Source organism: Phacochoerus africanus, chromosome X, assembly GCF_016906955.1.
Source record: "Phacochoerus africanus isolate WHEZ1 chromosome X, ROS_Pafr_v1, whole genome shotgun sequence".
Lineage (NCBI taxonomy): Eukaryota > Metazoa > Chordata > Mammalia > Artiodactyla > Suidae > Phacochoerus > Phacochoerus africanus.
The window spans coordinates 63985335-64005185 of NC_062560.1; positions in this window are offsets into that span (position 1 = coordinate 63985335).

The following is a 19851-nucleotide window of genomic DNA, read 5'->3' on the forward strand; positions in this document are numbered from 1 at the left end:
TATTGCCTGATTTTCTGAAGACATTGTGAGACACCCTTAACTCTTTATAATAAATTTCTCTACTTTTCCTGAAGTAGCTTATATTAGTTTCTGTTACTTGTGACTGAAGAATCTTATTTATAGACCCCTTAGTCAGGTTGATCATCATGCCTAAATCCCCAGACCAATTTCCTTTAACTTATCTTATAGTACCACATCCAGAACACTGTCCAAGAATGTTCCCTGCCTTCTCTGCTTCAATCTATTCTCCAGGCCCTTTCTTCCACTGGCTAACATGCTGCAGTTCAGTTAATTACTCTTTTTTTTTGTCTTTTTGTCATTTTCTAGGGCAGCACCCACGGCATATGGAGGTTCCCAGGCTAGGGGTCTAATTGGAGCTGTAGCCGCTGGCCTACACCACAGCCACAGCAACTTGGGATCCGAGCCACGTCTGCAACCTACACCACAGCTCACGGCAATGCCGGATCTTCAACCCACTGAGTGAGGCCAGGGATCGAACCTGCAACCTCATGGTTCCTAGTCGGATTCATTAACCACTGAGCCACAACGGGAACTCCAGTTAATTAGTCTTGCCAGTATCTAAGGAATTGAGCCAGAGCCAAGACACAAATCAGTGCCAGCAAAGTAGCTGAGTTTATTTCCAGTCTATAGAAGTAGATAATTTATATATGTATTTAGAATGTGTAGGGAGTTGGCTGTGGAGGAAGTGGAAGGATGGAGAATTCCAGAGTAAACATAGACACCAAATCATTAAAGGAGTAAAACACATTTATTAGACAGTATGTAGGATCTTAGCCAGGGATCTCAGAAAGGATAGAGCATAGAACTCCAAGTCAATTCTACAAAAATCAAGCTGATGTATAGGTTAACTGCTACATAGTGCATAGGTTTGCTTCTGAGGCAGGGAGGGTAGAAATGTAACAAAGAGCTAAAGTAAGCAACCAGACAAGACAGGAAAGCCAAAGCAGAGTAAAGAGAAAAGAAAAGGTAAAGGGACAAAGTGACATGATGGAAAAAAATGAGGTAGAAAACCCTAGAGCATTCTAAATGAATCAATTTAAAAACCTGTTGATTCATCTGGAGGTCAGCCAAACCAGACAGCATAGCTCATATGTTGATATAGCTAGCAGATCCAAGAGCTTTAAAGGCAGTGACTTAGGCTTTCCTGATTATTTCTGCAAGACCACTCCCATACTTGATTTGGGTGTGTTCCTTTCTACTTGCCAGCCCTTCAACCTATATCAAATGATGCATTATATTAGAAAGCTCCAGTTCTTTCCACCCTGGTTTAGAGGCAGAATGTTGATAGAGACATCACGATTGTTCTTGCAGCTAACATCTATTATTATTTGGTGCATGTTTAGTGTAAATGAATTCATGTTTATATTCGGTAATTTTATCCAGAGTAAAATGTCCCATTATAATCCATGAGAAACTAAAGAAAAAACAGAGGGTTTACTCAGACTTAATTGGTTACAAGAAACCCACTCAAATTAACTCATATAAAGTGAAGTTTATTCTAAAGTAATGGCATAAAGTAATGGCATAAAATGGAGTTCCTGTCGTGGCTCAGTTGTTAATGAATCCGACTAGGAACCATGAGGTTGAGGGTTTGATCCCTGGCCTTGCTCAGTGGGTTAAGGATCTGGCGTTGCCGTGAACTGTGGTGTAGGTTGCAGATGTGGCTCAGATCCCGAGTTGCTGTGACTCTGGCGTAGGCTGGTGGCTACAGCTCCAATTAGACCCCTAGCCTGGGAACTTCCATATGTCAAGGGTGCAGCCCTAGAAAAGACAAAAAAAAATTAAAAAAGGAAACAAAAAAATAAAGTAATGGCATAAAAGGAATAGTACAGAAATTCAAGAATAAATACTGTAATAGGAATGGACCTCACCAAGATTAGATTGGGGGATAGTTTTGGCTTTACAGTAGCACAAACAATTTCAGGAAGAGTTTAGAGTCTTTAGGAGTTCCTTTGGTGGTACAGGATTAAGGATCTGGCATTGTCATTGCTGTGGCTTGTGTTGCAGCTGTGTCACGTGTTCAATCCCTGGCCCTGGACCTTCCACATGCCATAGGTGCAGGCAAAAAAAAAAAAAGCGCCCCAAAACGGGCTTAGAGTCTTTATTCTAGTGACTAAGTGACTGCTTATTTCCATCCCACTGCCACTGCGGCTCGACTGTCTCTAATAACTCATTATTACTCATAAATCCACCTATACATGGCCTATTGTCTTCTCCAGACCTAACCATACCTCTTGATCTTTTAGCCGTAATAATTTACTATTTGTTTTTTATTATTGTTTTCTGTTTCATATTTTATATTTAAGAAATAAAGTATATGATTAGCCCAACTAATTTTTTTCAAACCCGTCCATATGGCCAGCTTATGCTCTTGGAAAAGGTCTTTCTCCCTCCCCTGCCAAAAAATTTAGCCGAGGCAGAGGGAAGAAGATCAGGTGGAGTTATATGGTAGAAAATGTGGCTATTTGGTCAATACCAACTGTGGGCAGGTTTCTTTCACCAAGGTGTGGGTAATGCAAATAACTTAACTAACATATCCATGAAAATTATGAAGATCCGCAAGAGCATCTGACAGTGGAATATGTCATAATGTAGGAGAAGGAAAATGGCTGAGGCACTGGTGCCTGTAACAGAGAAAACTAACATGGGAAGTCAATCTAAGGTTGAGAAAGAGCCCTAGAGCCAAGCAGTAGAAAGTTTGTGGTGGAGCTCCCTTACAGAGACATTTCTTGTACATCTACTTTAGATCAAGCAGGTTTTTTTTTTAGGTTTTTGGTTGACAAGTTTTTATGTTTTATTGTTATTTTTTTAAAGTACAGTTGTTATTTAAAAGTCAGGGTGCTCACTGCTCTTCAACATAGTTTTGGAAGTCCTAGCCACAGCAATTAGACAAACAAAAGAAATAAAAGGCATCCATATAGGAAGAGAAGAGATACAACTGTCACTGTATGCAGATGACATGATACTATACATAGAAAACCCTAAGGACTCAACCCCAAAACTACTTGAACTGATCAACAAATTCAGCAAAGTAGCAGGATATAAGATTAACATTCAGAAGTCAGTTGCATTTCTGTATACCAGCAATGAACTATTAGAAAAGGAATACAAAAATACGATACCTTTTAAAATTGCACCTCACAAAATCAAATACCTCAGAATACACCTGACCAAGGAGGTAAAGGACCTATATGCCGAGAACTATAAAACTTTCATCAAAGAAATCAAAGAAGATGTAAAGAAATGGAAAGATATTCCATGTTCCTGGATTGGGAAAATCAATATTGTAAAAATGGCCATACTACCCAAAGCAATCTACAGATTCAATGCAATCCCTATCAAATGACCCAGGACATTTTTCACAGAACTAGAACAAACAATCCAAACATTTAGATGGAACCACAAAAGACCCAGAATCGCCAAAGCAATCCTGAGAAACAAAAACCAAGCAGGAGGCATCACTCTCCCAGACTTCAAGAAATACTACAAAGCCACAGTCATCAAAACAGTGTGGTACTGGTATCAAAACAGACAGACAGACCAATGGAACAGAATAGAGAACCCGGAAATAAACCCTGACACCTATGGTCCATTAATCTTTGACAAGGGAGGCAGGAACATAAAATGGGAAAAAGAAAGTCTATTCAGCAAGCATTGCTGGGAAACCTGGACTGCTGCATGCAAAGCAATGAAACTAGAACACACCCTCACACCATGCACAAAAATAAACTCCAAATGGCTGAAAGACTTAAATATACGACAGGACACCATCAAACTCCTAGAAGAAAACATAGGCAAAACACTCTCTGACATCAACATCATGAATATTTTCTCAGGTCAGTCTCCCAAAGCAATAGAAATTAGAGCAAAAATACACCCATGGGACCTCATCAAGCTGAAAAGCTTTTGCACAGCAAAGGAAACCCAAAAGAAAACAAAAAGACAACTTACAGAATGGGAGAAAACAGTTTCAAATGATGCAACCAACAAGGGCTTAATCTCTAGAATATACAAACAACTTATACAACCCAACAGCAAAAAAACAAATCAATCAATGGAAAAATGGGCAAAAGACCTGAATAGACATTTCTCCAAAGAAGGTATACAGATGGCCAGCAAACACATGAAAAAATGCTCAACATCGCTGATTATAAGAGAAGTGCAAATCAAAACTACCATGAGATACCACCTCACACCAGTCAGACTGGCCATCATTAATAAATCCACAAATAACAAGTGCTGGAGGGGGTGTGGAGAAAAGGGAACCCTCCTGCACTGCTGGTGGGAATGTCAACTGGTACAGCCACTATGGAGAACAGTTTGGAGATACCTTAGAAATCTATACATAGAATTTCCATATGACCCCGCAATCCCACTCTTGGGCATCTATCCGGACAAAACTCTACTTAAAAGAGACACATGCACCCACGTGTTCATTGCAGCACTATTCACAATAGCCAGGACATGGAAACAACCCAAATGTCCATCGACAGATGATTGGATTCAGAAGAGGTGGTATATATACACAATGGAATACTACTCAGCCATAAAAAAGAATGACATCATGCCATTTGCAGCAACATGGATGGAACTAGAGACTCTCATCCTGAGTGAAATGAGCCAGAAAGATAAAGACAAATACCATATGATATCACTTACAACTGGAATCTAATATCCAGCACAAATGAACATCTCCTCGGAAAAGAAAATCATGGACTTGGAAAATATTCTTATGGCTGCCTGATGGGAGGGGGAGGGAGTGGGAGGGATCGGGAGCTTGGGCTTATCAGACACAACTTAGAATAGATTTACAAGGAGATCCTGCTGAATAGCATTGAGAACTTTGTCTAGATACTCATTGCAACAGAACAAAGGGTGGGGGAAAAATGTAATTGTAATATATGCATGTAAGTATAACCTGACCCCCTTGCTGTACAGTGGTAAAAAAAAAAGTCAGGGTGCTGAACAATGATTTCCCTAAGCCATATGCCATATATGCCATATATATGCCATATATGCCATGATATAAACCTATAAATGATAGCTAAGGGGAACTTGCTTTTCACTCTATGGAAAAAGTACTGTTTTTTTTTTTTTGTTTACTTCATATTACAAGGCATACATTTTAGTATACTTTATTTATTTATTTAGCCAAATGGAAATTTTCTGTTATGTTTTAAATGGTAGCATTTGCTATGGTAATGCCTTTGATGTCTGTTAGGGTTTTGTTTTTTTTTTTTTGTCAACCGTGCTCTCTTAAACAAAAGGGCCAGTTTTCACCAGTTTACCAGATTTAGAGGCAAAACTTTTGAATCTACTAGTTCTTAACATGTCATAGAAAGGAGTTAGTGTGTTTCAGGGAAAAAAACACCTTCACTTATTTGATAAATCTTATTGAACAATTATTATCTTTCAGGTAAGTGCTAAGTTTTGGGTGCATATGCTTGAAAGGACTTGATCCTTTTCCTCAACCAAGGAGTATTTAGTACCAAATGATCATTATAGCACACTATGGTCATATTTACTGGTTTGCTTATTTAAAAAGTATGTATTAGTAATCTGCTATGCGTCAGATACTATTATAGTCTATGTGTTCATAGCAGTAAAGCACACAGCTGTCTGAGGAAATGCTGTTCTAGACAGAGATAGGTATAAAAACAAGAAAAGGAAGATGTGTTTGACACTGATTGTGGAATCACAGAGTGGAATGGCCAGTGGAATGAACAAGGACAAAATGGTAGAAATTGAGCTCCACAAAGAAAATGGATGGGGTGAGGCACCAGATCACCTGGCTTTTTTTTTAATCATAGTGGGAAGGATGTTAGCTTTCATTGTGAGTAAGATGGAAAGGCCCTTGAAAGATTCTGTGTAATGGATAAATCTGAGTTCCTTAGATATTAGAAGGAATCCCTCTGGTTGCTGCCCTGTGAAGCAAAGGAGGAAGCTTTGCATTTTCTCCATTGATGGCATTTATGGATGCACTTTTAACAGAGCTCTTAATCTTGCCTTTCAGAAGCAATGTCTTAGTTATCTACACTGTAGCCTTTCATGATAACATGTTTTCATGTTATCAGTACATCATCAAATATGGATTGAAGTAAGCTAGCTCCTATTTTTAAGACCCTATCCTTTTTATTTTTTATTTATGGATTTATTTTATGATTTTTATTTTTTCCATTATAGTTGATATACAGTGTTCTGTCAATTTCCACTGTACAGCAAAGTGACCCAGTCATATGTGCATATATATATATATATATATATATATATATATACACACATATATATATATATATATATACACATATATATATATATTCTTTTTCTCACATTATCCTCCATCATGTTCCATCACAAGTGATTAGATGTAGTTCCTTGAGCTATACAGCAGGATCCCATGGCTTATCCACTCCAACTGCAATAGTTTGCTTCTAATAGACATCCCAGACTACCAGTTTGGACCAAGCAATTTGTATTCATTAATTCATTTTTATGGCCTCATATTTTCCCTGAGGAATAGTTATTATAAACCCAATTGTACAGATAAAGAAACTGAAGCCCAAAGAGTAAATGCCTAAACTTATGAACAAATAAATGACAGAGAAAGAATATAAGCTTAGGAAGCCCAGGATCTATTCCACATATTCTTTGATTTGTTCAGTGACACATTTATTGTTTAGTAGCATATTCTTTAGCCTTCATGCATTTTTTCTTTTTTTGTTTTTTTTTTTTTTTCATGCATTTTTTTCTTATAGCTGATTTGTAGTGTCATACCATTGTGGCTGGAAAAGATGCTTGATATGAGCTTAATCTTCTTAAATTTATTGAGATTTATTTTGTGGCCTAGGATGTGATCTAGCCTAAAGAATGTTCCATGTGTACTTGAAAAGAATGTGCATTCTACTGCTTTTGGCTGCAATGTTCTCTCTATATATTTATTAATTCCTTTTGATCTAGTGCATCAAGGCCAGTGTTTCCTTATTTATTTTTCTGTGTGGATGATCTGTCCATTGATGGAAGTAAGGTGTTAAAGTCCCCTACTGTTATTGTATTACTGTCAATTTCTACTTTTATGTATTAGGTGCTCCTATATTGGGTGCATATATATTTATAATTGTTATACAATTGTCTCGTTACAGTCTTTGTTTTAAAGTCTATTTTGTCTGATGCAAGTACTACTACCCTAACTTTCTTTTCATTTCCATCTTCATAGAATACCTTCCCCTCACTTTTAGTCTGTGTGTCTTTAGATTTGAAGTGAATTTCTTATAGGCAGCATATATTTGGATCTTGTTTTTTGTTTTTATGCATATAGCCACTCTATGATTTTTGGTTAGAGCACTTAGTTTATTTACATTTAAAGTGACTATTGATAGATATGTACTTATTGCCATTTTGTTAATTATTTTTGAATTTTATTTTTATAGTTCTTTTTTGTTCCTTCTTCTTTTGCTCTTCCCTTGTTATTTGAGGACTATCTTTAGTGTTATGTTTGGTTTTCTTTTTCTTTTTTTGTGTAGATTTTTACAGATTTTGGGGATTGTGGTTAACATAAGTTTTACATATAGCAATCTATATATCTGTCTGTCTATCTATCATCTATCTATATCTATTTATCTATGATTGTTTTAAGTTGATGATTGCTTAGGTTCAAATGCATCCTAATAACCTGGCATTTTAATGCCCTTCCTCACATTTAATGTTTTTGATATCATATTCTACATCTTTTGTTTCGTATATCCCTTAATTACTCATTGTGGATATAGATAATTTTACTGCTTTTCATTTTTTTTTTGTCTTTTTGCTGTTTCTTGGGCTGCTCCCGTGGCATATGGAGGTTCCCAGGCTTGGGGTCAAATCAGAGCTGTAGCCTCTGGCCTATGCCAGATCCACAGCAACGTGGGATCCAAGCCATGTCTGCAAACTACATCACAGCTCATGGCAATGCCAGATCCTTAACTCACTGAGCAAGGGCAGCGACCAAACCTGCAACCTCATGGTTCCTAGTCGGATTTGTTAACCACTGCACCACGATGGGAACTCCTGCTTTTTCCTTTTAACCTTCCTGCTAACTTTATAGATCTAACTTTACTATATTTTTGCCTTTACCACATATTTTGTTATTTTCATATTTCTAACTAGATAAATATGGATCTTCAAAATTTTCCTTCATGGATATTTTAGTTAAGGCACTAGCATTACCCACACCCTATTCTTAGAGAATTACCCTTGCCTATAACTGACATTGGCCAAATAGCCACATTTTCTACAATATGATTCTTTTCCACTTAGAGAAGCCCCCTTAATTTTTTTTTGCCTTTTTTTTGGGGGGGGGTCACACCTGTGGCATGGAAGTTCCCAGGCTAGGGGTGGAATTGAAGCTGCAGCTACTGGCCTACACTACAGATACAGCAATGTGGGATCTGAGCCACATCTGTGACCTGCACCACAGCTCATAGTAACACTGGATCCTTAACCCACTGAGTGAGGCCAGGGATCAAACCCACATCCTCATGGATACTATTCAGGTTCATAACCCATGGAACCACAATGGGAACTTTCCCTTAACATTTTTTATAGGGCATAATTAGTGGTGCTGAATTCTTTTAGTTTTTGCTAGTTTATAAAACTCTCTCTCCTTCAACTCTGAATGATAGTCTTGATGGATAGAGGGTTTTTTTTCCCCATTGTAGGATTTCTCCTTTTTAGAACTTTAAATATATCCTATCACTCCCTTCTGGCCTGAAAAATTTTTGTGGAAAGTCAGCTGACAGTCTTATGGGACTTCTCTTGTACAAAACTAGTTGCTTTTCCCTTGCTGCTTTTCATAGTCTCTCTCTTTTTTTTCCCTTTTTGTCTTTTTTTTGGGGGGGCACACCCACGGCATGTGGAAGTTTCCAGGCTAGGGGTCTAATAGGAGCTGTTGCTGCTAGCCTACACCAGAGCCACAGCAATGTCAAGTCTGAGCTGCATCTGTGACCTACACCAGAGCTCATGGCAATGCTGGATCCTTAACTCACTGAGCAAGGCCAGGGATTTAACCCACAACCTCATGTTTCCTAATCAGATTCATTTCCACTGTGCCATAATGGGAACTCCTAATAGGTTCTCTTTATATTTAACTTTGCCATTTTTACTACAGGTGTGGACATTTTTTTTGGGTTGAGCTTATTTGAAATTCTCTATGCTTCCCTGGACCTGGATGTTTGTTCCCTTTCCCAGGTTAGGAAAGTTTTCAGATATTACTATTTCACATTTTTTTTTGTCAATTTCTATCTCTTTCTTCTCCTTGTGGGACCCATATAAGGTGATTATTAGTATGTTTGATGTTGTTTCAAAAGACTCTTAAACTTTCCTCATTTTAAAATTTTCTTTTATTTTTCTGTTCAGCTTGGATGATTTTTCACTACTTGGTCTTCAAGTTCACTAATCTGTTCCTCTGTATCATCTAACCAACTGTTGCTTCCTTTTACTGTATTTATTTCTGTTATTGTATCCTTCATTTCTGTTTGGTTCTAACTCTTTGTTAAGCTTCTTTTGTGCTCCTCTACTTTTCTCCTAAGTTCATGGAACAGCTTTATGATCATTACCTTGAACTCTTTATTGGGTAGATTGCTTACTTCCACTCACTTAGTTCTTCTTCTGGGGTTTTATCCTATTCCTTTGTTTGGAACATATTTCTTTCTCATCTCACTTTGCCTAATTCTCTGTATTTATTTGTATGTATTCCATAAGTTGGTTACATTTCTCAATCTTGGAGAAGTAGCCTTAAGTAGGAGGCATCTTATAGGGCACAGTAGCACATTCCCCTTTGGTCACCAGAGGTATATGATCTAAGGGTACACCCTCTGTGGATGAAATGGGTGGGCCCTTCTTTTTTTGGCCACACCCACTGCATGTGAAAGTTTCCAGGCTAGGGATTGAACCTGCACCACAGCAGTGACAGTGCTGGATTCTTAACCACTAGGCCACCAGGGAACACTGAGTGGGCCCTTTTTTAGTGGTGGGGTTGACTACTGTATTCAATATGTTCCTGTTAGGAAAAAGGAAGCCTCCATAACTTGGTGTAGACAGTGGCCTTTGTGGAGATAGGACCTTACTTTGGAAGTCATGCAATTGTCCTGAAGATTTGGGCTAGCTTTCTGGGGCTATTTGGCATGGTTTTGAGATCAGACAAGTCACTAAGTTCTAGCACTAAGACAGATTGTGGAAGAATCAGAAATGGGAAATGCATGCTACCATGGAGACAATTACTTTTAAAATGAACTTGTGACTTCCCCTGCAATACCAGCCCAGAGAAAGACTCCTTTGAGAGAAGTATGAAAATTACTGGCTTCTTAAACTCCCCGCCATTTCAACTCTGACTTTCTTTGGATCTTTGATTTCTTCCTGGTAGGATAACCCTTAATTTTGTTGACCAAGGATTGTGAAGAAAATACTTAGTTGACTAGAAAAAGGGAATTAGGTTTGTTTGTAGCCCCTGTGCTCTGTCAATACAATGTTAAAAGTGCTCCTGACATTCACTAGTTACAACGATGTACACAGCTACTGAACTGGAACTAGCTTTGCCTAGAAATTGACTTTCCTTGAAAGTGGCCTCTCCCTGCTTTCCAGGCCTAGCCATTGAAGTTGACAGGTGAGTCCTAACCTTGGAGGGAATTGTATTGGATGATTGAAGCCATCTACCCTGAATGAAAGGCTTAGGCTAGGATTTATTGGGATCTGGGAATTTAGAGCCCACCCAAAAATGTGGCACTGAAGGGCAGGGGCTTCTAGATGACAACAAGCTCCCCTGCAGATATAGGGATTCTCTCAGCTGGGGGCAAGAGAGATGAGAAGGAGGGTAATGGCCACAGGTACTAAGAAGCATATACAGGAGAAGTCTACCTCACTGAGGTGTGTGGTCAGGGATTTCAGCATGTTCTCCACTTTGCCTTTTCTCTGGTGCTACCTTGGGAGTGCCCCTACCCTTAACTTTATGATATTTGCTACTATTTCCCCCATACCCTCTCTGTAGTTTGGCAAAGTACTGGAAGGATAGAAGAGAGGGATTTATCAAGCAAAAAAGAGAGAGGACTCATATCAATAAAATTAGAAATGAAAAAGGAGAAGTAACAACGGACAAAGGATCATAAGAGACTACTGTATGCAACTATATGCCAATAAAATGGAAAACCTAGATGAAATGGACAAATTCTTAGAAAGGTACAATCTTCCAAGACTAAACCAAGATGAAATAGAAAAGATGAATGGACCCATAACAAGAACTGAAATTGAAACTGTGATTTAAAAACTTCCAACAAACAAAAGTCCAGGACCAGATGACTTCACAGGCGAATTCTGTCAAACATTTAGAGAAGATCTAACACCTATCCTTCTGAAACTATTTCAAAGAATTGCAGAGGAAGGGATACTCTCAAACTCATTCTATGAGGCCACCATCACCCTGATACCAAAACCAGACAAAGATACCACAGAAAAAGAAAACTACAGGCCAATTTCACTGACGAACATCAATGCAAAAATCCTCAACAAAATACTAGCAAACCGCATCCAAGAATATCTTAAAAGGATTATACATCATGATCAAGTGGGATTTATCCCAGGGATGCAAGCGTTCTTCAATATCCACAAATCCAACAGTGTGAAACACCACATTAACAAACTGAAGAATAAAAACCATTTGATCCTCTCAATAGATACAGAAAAAGCCTTTGACAAAATCCAACACCCATTGCTGATCAAAACCCTTCAGAACGTGGGCATAGAGGGAACTTACCTCAACATGATAAAGGCCATGTATGACAAACCCACAGGGAACATCATTCTCAATGGTGAAAAGCTGAAAGAATTCCTGCTGAGATCAGGAACAAGACAAGGATGTCCGCTCTTGCCACTACTCTTCAACATAGTTCTGGAAGTCCTAGCCACAGCAATCAGAGAAGTAAAAGAAATAAAAAGAATCTAAATCAGAAAGGAAGAGGTAAAACTATCCCTATTTGCAGATGACATGATACTATACCTAGAGAATCCTAAAGACTCTACCAGAAAACTGTTAGAGCTCATCCATGAATTTGGCAAAGTCGCAGGATACAAAATTAAGTACACAGAAATCAATGGCATTTCTATATACTAACAATGAAAGATCAGAAAGAGAAATTAGGGAAGCAATCCCGTTTACCATCACATCCAAAAGAATAAAATACCTAGGAGTAAACCTACCTAGAGAGACAAAAGACCTGTACTCTGAAAACTCTAAGACACTGATGAAAGAAATCAAAGATGACACAAATAGATGGAAAGACATACCATGCTCGTGGATCGGAAGAGTCAATATTATCAAGATGACTATACTACCCAAGGCAATCTACAGGTTCAATGCAATCCCTAGCAAATGACCAAGGACATTTTTCACAGAACTCAAACAAAATATTCTAAAGTTTGTTTGGAAGCACCAAAGACCCAGAATAGCCAAAGACATCCTGAAAAAGAAAAATGGAGCTGGAGGCATCAGGCTCCTGGACATCAGACTATGCTACAAAGCAACAATCATCACAACCGTATGGTCCTGGCACAAAGACAGAAGTATAGATCAGTGGAACAGGATAGAAAGCCCAGAATTCAACCCATGCACCTACAGCCAACTCACCTATGACAAAGAAGGCAAGAATACACAATGGGGAAAAGACAGCTTGTTCAATAAGTGGTACTGGGAAAACTGGGCAGCCACATGGAAAAGAATGACATTAGAACACTCCCTCACACCATACACAAAAATAAACTCCAAGTGGATTAAAGACCTAGATATAAGACCAGACACTCTCAAACTCCTAGAGGAGAACCTAGGGCAAACACTCTCTGACGTAAATGACAGCAACATCTTCTCAGATCCACCTCTTTGAGTATTGACAATAAAAACAAAAATAAACAAATGGGACGTAATTAAACTTAAAAGTTTCTGCACAGCAAAGGAAACCCTAAACAATACGAAAAGACAACCCACAGAATGGGAGAAAATCTTTGCAAATGAATCAACTGACAAGGGATCCATCTCCAAAATTTACAAACACCTTCTGCAGCTCCATACCAAAAAAACAAACAAGCCTATCAAAAAATGGGCAGAAGATCTAAACAGACAATTCTCCAAAGAAGACATACAGATGGCCAAAAAACACATGAAAAGATATTCAACATCACTCATTGTTAGAGAAATGCAAATCAAAGCCACGATGAGGTACCACCTTACACCAGCCAGAATGGCCATCATCCAAAAGCCCACAAACAATAAGTGCTGGAGAGGGTGTGGAGAAAAAGGAACCCTCTTACACTGTTGGTGGGATTGTAAATTGGTGCAGCCACTGTGGAAAACAGTATGGAGATGCCTCAGAAAACTAAGCATAGAACTCCCATTTGATCCAGCAAATCCCACTCCTGGGCATCTATCCAGAGAAAACAATGACTTGCAAAGACACATGTACTCCGATGTTCATTGCAGCACTATTTGCAATAGCCAAGACCTGGAAACAACCTAAATGTCCATCGACAGAGGAGTGGATCAAGAAGAAGTGGTACATATACACAATGGAATATTACTCAGCCATTAAAAAGAATGAAATACCAGCATTCTTAGCAACATGGATGGACCTAGATGTTATCATTCTATGTGACGTCAGCCATACAATGAAACACCAACATCAAATGCTTTCACTGACATGTGGAATCTGAAAAAAGGACAGACGGAACTTCTTTGCATAACAGATGCTGACTCACCGACATTGAAAACCTTATGGTCTCCAGAGGAGACAGTTTGGGGGTGGGTGGGAGGATGTGCTGGGGCTGTGGGATGGAAATCCTGTGAAATCAGATTGTTATGATCATTATACAACTACAAATGTTATAAATTCATTTGAGTAATAAAAAAAAGTAAAAAATAAAGTATAGAAGATAGGGAGCCTTTGAGCTATCTGCCTTGACCAATTAGACCCACAATTCCTTCCCCATAAAAGTAGGGCCTCCAAGGAACTGTTCTTCATCCCCTCTTCCCCAACAACTAGACCAGACAAAGGGTCCTTTGAGGGTCTATGGGCAGTAAGCAAGGCCCTGGAAATTGGCCCTCAGTGATGATAATTTATAGAATAATGAGAGAAGAAGTGAGGGAGTAAGGCACAGGAGAGCTCAGTTTGGAGTTTTATACCCATTTTGAGGCAGAGAGGAACCCAGAAGACAGTGCTGTGTGCTCCCAGGGAAAGGCAGATCAGAGATTCCTAATTCCTCTTCCACATTCTCCTCCCCGTCCCTTTCCCTCCATAGGAGAGGGTGTGGTGGGTGGGTAGGGTCTGCACACGGGCCCTGGCTCAGCTTTTGTTCCCTTCCATGCCTCCATCTTGAGGCTGTTGTGCCAGTCACTGCCCAGAGCTTCCCTTGAGGAGCAGGGTGGGCTTGGGGACAGCAGGCACTAAATCCAGGAGCAGGAAACAGACTTTCTGGGAAGTCAAGGGAAAAGAGAGATTCCCTTATGGCTACTTTATGTGAGGTGGGGTGGAAAGAGCCTTGGAGAAGGAGTTTGAAAAATGGCATTCAGCTCCCCTCTGGGGCTTACTTCCTCCATCTCTGAAACATACATGAGCAGCTGCCTTCCAGGGTTGAGGGGAGGGTCGAGCATGATGGGGGATATGGGAACACTTGTGAATTGTCGATCGCTCCTCCCTCAACAGCCTGGGCATTTGTGGGTGCCCTGTTTTCCTTGAAAGTGAAGGGGCTCTCTGTGTCCAAATATGCTAGTGGAAGACCCTTGTGTTCTTGGAGCTGAAGGGAGGGTGTCTGTGCACGTGTATGAGGGAGGGGAGGCGAATCAAGAGGCAAGGTAGCTAGAAGAACTCAGACTGGTGGGAAGAAACCCTGGCCTTTGCAGGCTTTAAGGCAGAAGACTCCAGCTTGGGCCCTTGGGGGAGGAAGGATTAGGTGGGTGTGTGTGGGAGGGGAGTGGAGGTGGTTACCCTGCCCCCCCTCCTTCACCCCCACTTAGGCAAGTGGCTGAAGGAAGCAGGTTGATGGAGAGTAGGGTGGAGGAGTGTTGGATGGGGAGCAGATTGAGGAGGATAGATCTTAGAGTTAATCTAGTCCATTCCTGGGGCTCTGTCCAGGTTTGGAGGAGGGTTCTCAAGCCTAGGGAATCCTGCTAGTTCAGGTGTGTGAAGCTAGGGCAGCCGGCGGGGGCTCATCTTCACCTTGGGTAGGATCTGGGGGCTGTGTGGTGGAAGAGATGGCCTGAGCTCTGAGCTCTCACCAGGGAGTGAGGTTGCTGCTGGGAGTTCTGGGCAGCTCTTATGGGGACTGCAGACCCAGGGTTGGAGGTTGGAGAGGATGGCGAGGAGGATGGCTGCTCTGGAACATAGCAGAACATTTCCTTGAGGTGGTTCTCTCCCTAGCCCCCTCATCCTGGCAGGCCCCCTGCCTGCAATCACTTAGGTCTTGCTAGTTGCAGGTCGACCCTGCCCTTGGAGCCTCAGGGACAGATCTGGTAAGGGAAAGAGAGGAGGGGCATCCAGTGGGAAGGGACTGTTGGGTGGCCCAGCCCCATCTCTATCTCCAGGAATTCTTCAAGTGTGGCATGGATGTGGGGATATGGTGGGAAACATTACTAGTTAGCATCCCTATCCCTGGATCTCAGGACCCATTTGTTGTTAGGGCAGTATAGGGTGGATGTGTAGTAATAAAGAACGGTAGCAGTCTCCTCACCCCTTTCTACTCCTCCCATCCCTGGGTGAGTAGAACAGGGGAGCTAGGAGGCCTGGGGGTGGGGTGGGGTGCCAGACAGGAGATGTCAGTCCCAGAGTGGACTGGCCCAGCAGGAGCACCCATGGGTCAGGGCTGCCCTCCCTTCCCCCCATATAGACCCAGGCTCTAACACTTGTTAGATGTGAGCAAGAGGCCAATTTTATCTTGGTCCAGCTTAGCAGGAAACCAGTGCTGGGGAGCTGATAATTCTCTTGGGTGGCTCAGGCCTGGGAAGTACACTCGCAGGGTGAGGGGGAGGGAGAAATGCTGAGGCCTCAATCCCAGAAATAGCACAGTAGATCTGGTCCTGCCTCAAGGAGGACTGAATTTTGGTGCTGAGGTCTGTATATATAGGTGACTGCAGTGAAAATGGAATCCAGAGCATGTCACTTGGACCTGGGGGTTCATGTTGGGACACTGAGGAAGCAAAGGTGTTTTGGAAATAGATCCAGTAGAGGACTGAGGTATAAGAATCCCACCTCTCTAATAGTAATGAACAATCTCATCTGAATGTGTTAGGCACCTCTAGAGCTGGGAACATGCTGGTTTGAGGTTGTGGAGATCAGTCTTTCAAAAAGGGTAGTCTAGGCACATCAACTATCCTGAGCAGATAGAAACAGAGAGCAGAGACTGGAACATAAGACCGGGGACATTATCCAGGGAGGTAAGAGGGAAAAGTCCTGGATAGTTACAGAAAACGGGCATGTTGTGATGTTTATATCCTTCCTTCGGGAGAGCTGGCTCTTTTTAATGGACTAGCATATATACCAGCAGCAACTTCTTTCCTAGGCCTCCTTCATCTTGAGCTAGGCCAAACATTCTTGGGTTTGACCAATAGAATGCCTAGACCCATTCTGAGGGGATTCTTGGCTTGGGAGGTAAACATTGCTGACAGTATTTCAGGTCCTCCTAACTTTTCTCAATGGACTAATCCTAGAACTAGCCAGATAATCAGCTAATGGTGACTTGTACTTCTCTTCCTCTCCTAATGAAAATAGATTCATTGTTTGCTCTGATCATAAAAATATGTTCTGTAGAGTATTGTTTAATGAAAATAGAAGTATGTGAAAAGTGTGGGTATTGCCACTGCTTTTTTTGCAAAACAACAACCCCAAACACCCCCAATATGTGTATGTGTAAGATTTTAGGAATATAGAGAAAAATATGGAAGGATATGCAAATTTTAAGAATATGTTACCTATGGTAGGGTGAGGTCATGCTGACATGGAAGAGGGAAGGTTGAAAAAGATGGAAAGAAAAAAAATTAAAAAGGCATATACATGATCACATTTATGAATTTATATTAAAAAGTTATAGACTCATTTTAGGAAATGAAAAAATATATCAATGAATAAAAATTAAGTAAAAAATTTTCCCAAATCTCAACTCCCAGAAATAACTCTAATAACATTTGGTGTGTGTTTTTCTAGATAGACACAGTGTTTCTACATCCTGCTTCTGCATTTTTTAAAGGAAAAATTTTATTGACATATACATGCAGAGAAATGCACAAATAATAAATGTACAGCTCAATTATGTTTTACGATGTTTAGTCACCCCTATACCAACTAACCAGATCACACATAACATGACTTGTACCCCAGAAGTCCCTTGTGGCTCCTTCTAGTCATATCCCACCCTCCAAGGGTAACCACTCTTCTGACTTCTAAAAACACAGGTTAGTTTTGCTTTTTATAAATTGAATCATAAATATGTATAATTGTTTGTCTACATTATTTTGCTTGAGGTTATATTTTTTAAGTTCATTCATGATGTATAGCAATGGTTCTTTTTAAAATCCTCATTGTCATATGAAATTCCATTATTTAAATAGATTATAGTTTATTCATCCATTCTACTGTTGATGGACATTTGGGTTGTTTCTAGTTTTTGGTTATTATGAACGAAGTTGCCATGAAATTCTTGTACTTAATTACACATTTTTGTTTGATGTATACCTAGGAAGGGAACTACTAGGTTTTATGATATTCTTTTACTTCCACATTTAGTAGCTATTGCCATTTTTTCAAACTGGTTATACCAGTTGACACCACTATGAGAGGTGAGGGTATTTTCCAGTTGCTCCAGGTCCTTGATAAGACCTGATATTTTGAGTTTTAAAGAAATCCATTCTTATGGGGGTGTACTAGTATCTCCCTTTTATTTTAATTTTTATTTCCCTGATGATTTATGAAGTCAAACACTTCTCAATATGTTCGTTGGTCATTTGAATGTCATTTTTTGTGAAATGTATTTTCAATTCTTTTGCCCATTTTTTCTATTGTGTTATTTATCCTTTTCATATAGATTTGTAAGAGTTTTTTTTTTTTAATGTTCTGGATATGAATCCTGTGTCAAGTATATTTATTGTGACTATCTCCTCTGAATCAGTGGGTTGCCTTTTCACAGTTTTAATCACTTCTTTTGAATAAACAGATGCTTGTGGTTTTTTTTAAAAAAAATTTTATTAGAGTATAGTTGACTTAAAATGTTGTATTACTTTCAGGTGTACAGCAAAGCGAATCAGTCATACATATAAAAATATCCATTCTTTTTTCCGCTATAGGTTATTACAGACTACTGAGTAGATTTTCCTGTGCTATACAGTAGGTTCTTATTAGTCATCTCTTTTATACAGTAGGGTGTATATGTTATTCCCACCCTCCTAATTCCTCCCTCCCATCAATGGTTTCACCTATTTTCACCCTAAGATTGGTTTTGAAATCAGTGAGTTTGTTTCTTTTTTCTTTTTTTTTTTTTTTGTCTTTTTGTTGTTGTTGTTGTTGCTATTTCTTGGGCCGCTCCCGCGGCATATGGAGGTTCCCAGGCTAGGGGTCAAATCAGAGCTGCAGCCACCGGCCTACGCCAGAGCCACAGCAACGCGGGATCCGAGCCGCGTCTGCAACCTACACCACAGCTCACGGCAACGCCGGATCCTTAACCCACTGAGCAAGGGCAGGGACCGAACCCACAACCTCATGGTTCCTAGTCGGATTCATTAACCACTGCGCCACAACGGGAACTCCTGTTTCTTTTTTTTAAATAAGTTCTTTTGTAACATTATTATTAGATTTCACATATAAGTGATATCATGTGATATTTGTTTTTCTCTGACTTACTTCAGAGCTCATGTATTTTTTTGACTGTTTAATATAATTTATTTTTCCTCTCAATTAGCTTGTTATATATTTTTTAATAATGATTTTTATTTTTTCGATTGTAATGGTTTAAAAAAATTTTTTTAGGACTGCACCCATGGCATATGGAGGTTCCCAACCCAGGGGTCCAATTGGAGCTGCGTCTGTGACCTGCACCACAGCTCACAGCAACACTGGATCCTTAACCCACTGAATGAGGCCAGGGATCGAACCTGCATCCTCATGGATGCTAGTCAGATTCATTTCTGCTGAGCCACGACGGGAACTAGATGCTTATGATTTTAATGTAGTCCTATTGATTAAACTTTTCCTTTATATGAGCGTGCCTGGTTATCTATTCCTTCATTAAAAATGAGAACTATTGAACCTTTTATCTTTGCCAATTAGAAAATGATATTTCATCATTGCTTTAATTTGGATTTATTTACTTACAAGTGAAGTTGAATGTTTCATATTTGTTAACTAAACACTTTGACTTTTTTCCATGAGTGGCCTGTCAAGTATTTTCCCCAATTTTTTATCAGGTTATTTGTCATTTTTCTTATTGATTTTTAAGAACTCACTATATATTAACAGTATACTTGCCCTATTGCTGTTCTACACATTACTTAATGGGTATTTAAGTTATTTCCAATGTTTTGTTAGTGGTAAATACTCTTGAATACACTCATAAGTAAACATTCTGGAATGTTTACATAGTTTCATCTATTTCCAGGGATAAGAATTAATGGGAAAGATGTACTTTTGAATTGATTTATCAAATATTAAGTAGATAGGGAATTCCTGTTGAAGCATAGTGGAAATGAATCCAACTAGTAACCATGAGGATGCAGGTTTGATCCCTGGCTTCACTCATTGGGTTAAGGATCTGGCATTGGCATGAGCTATGTTGTAG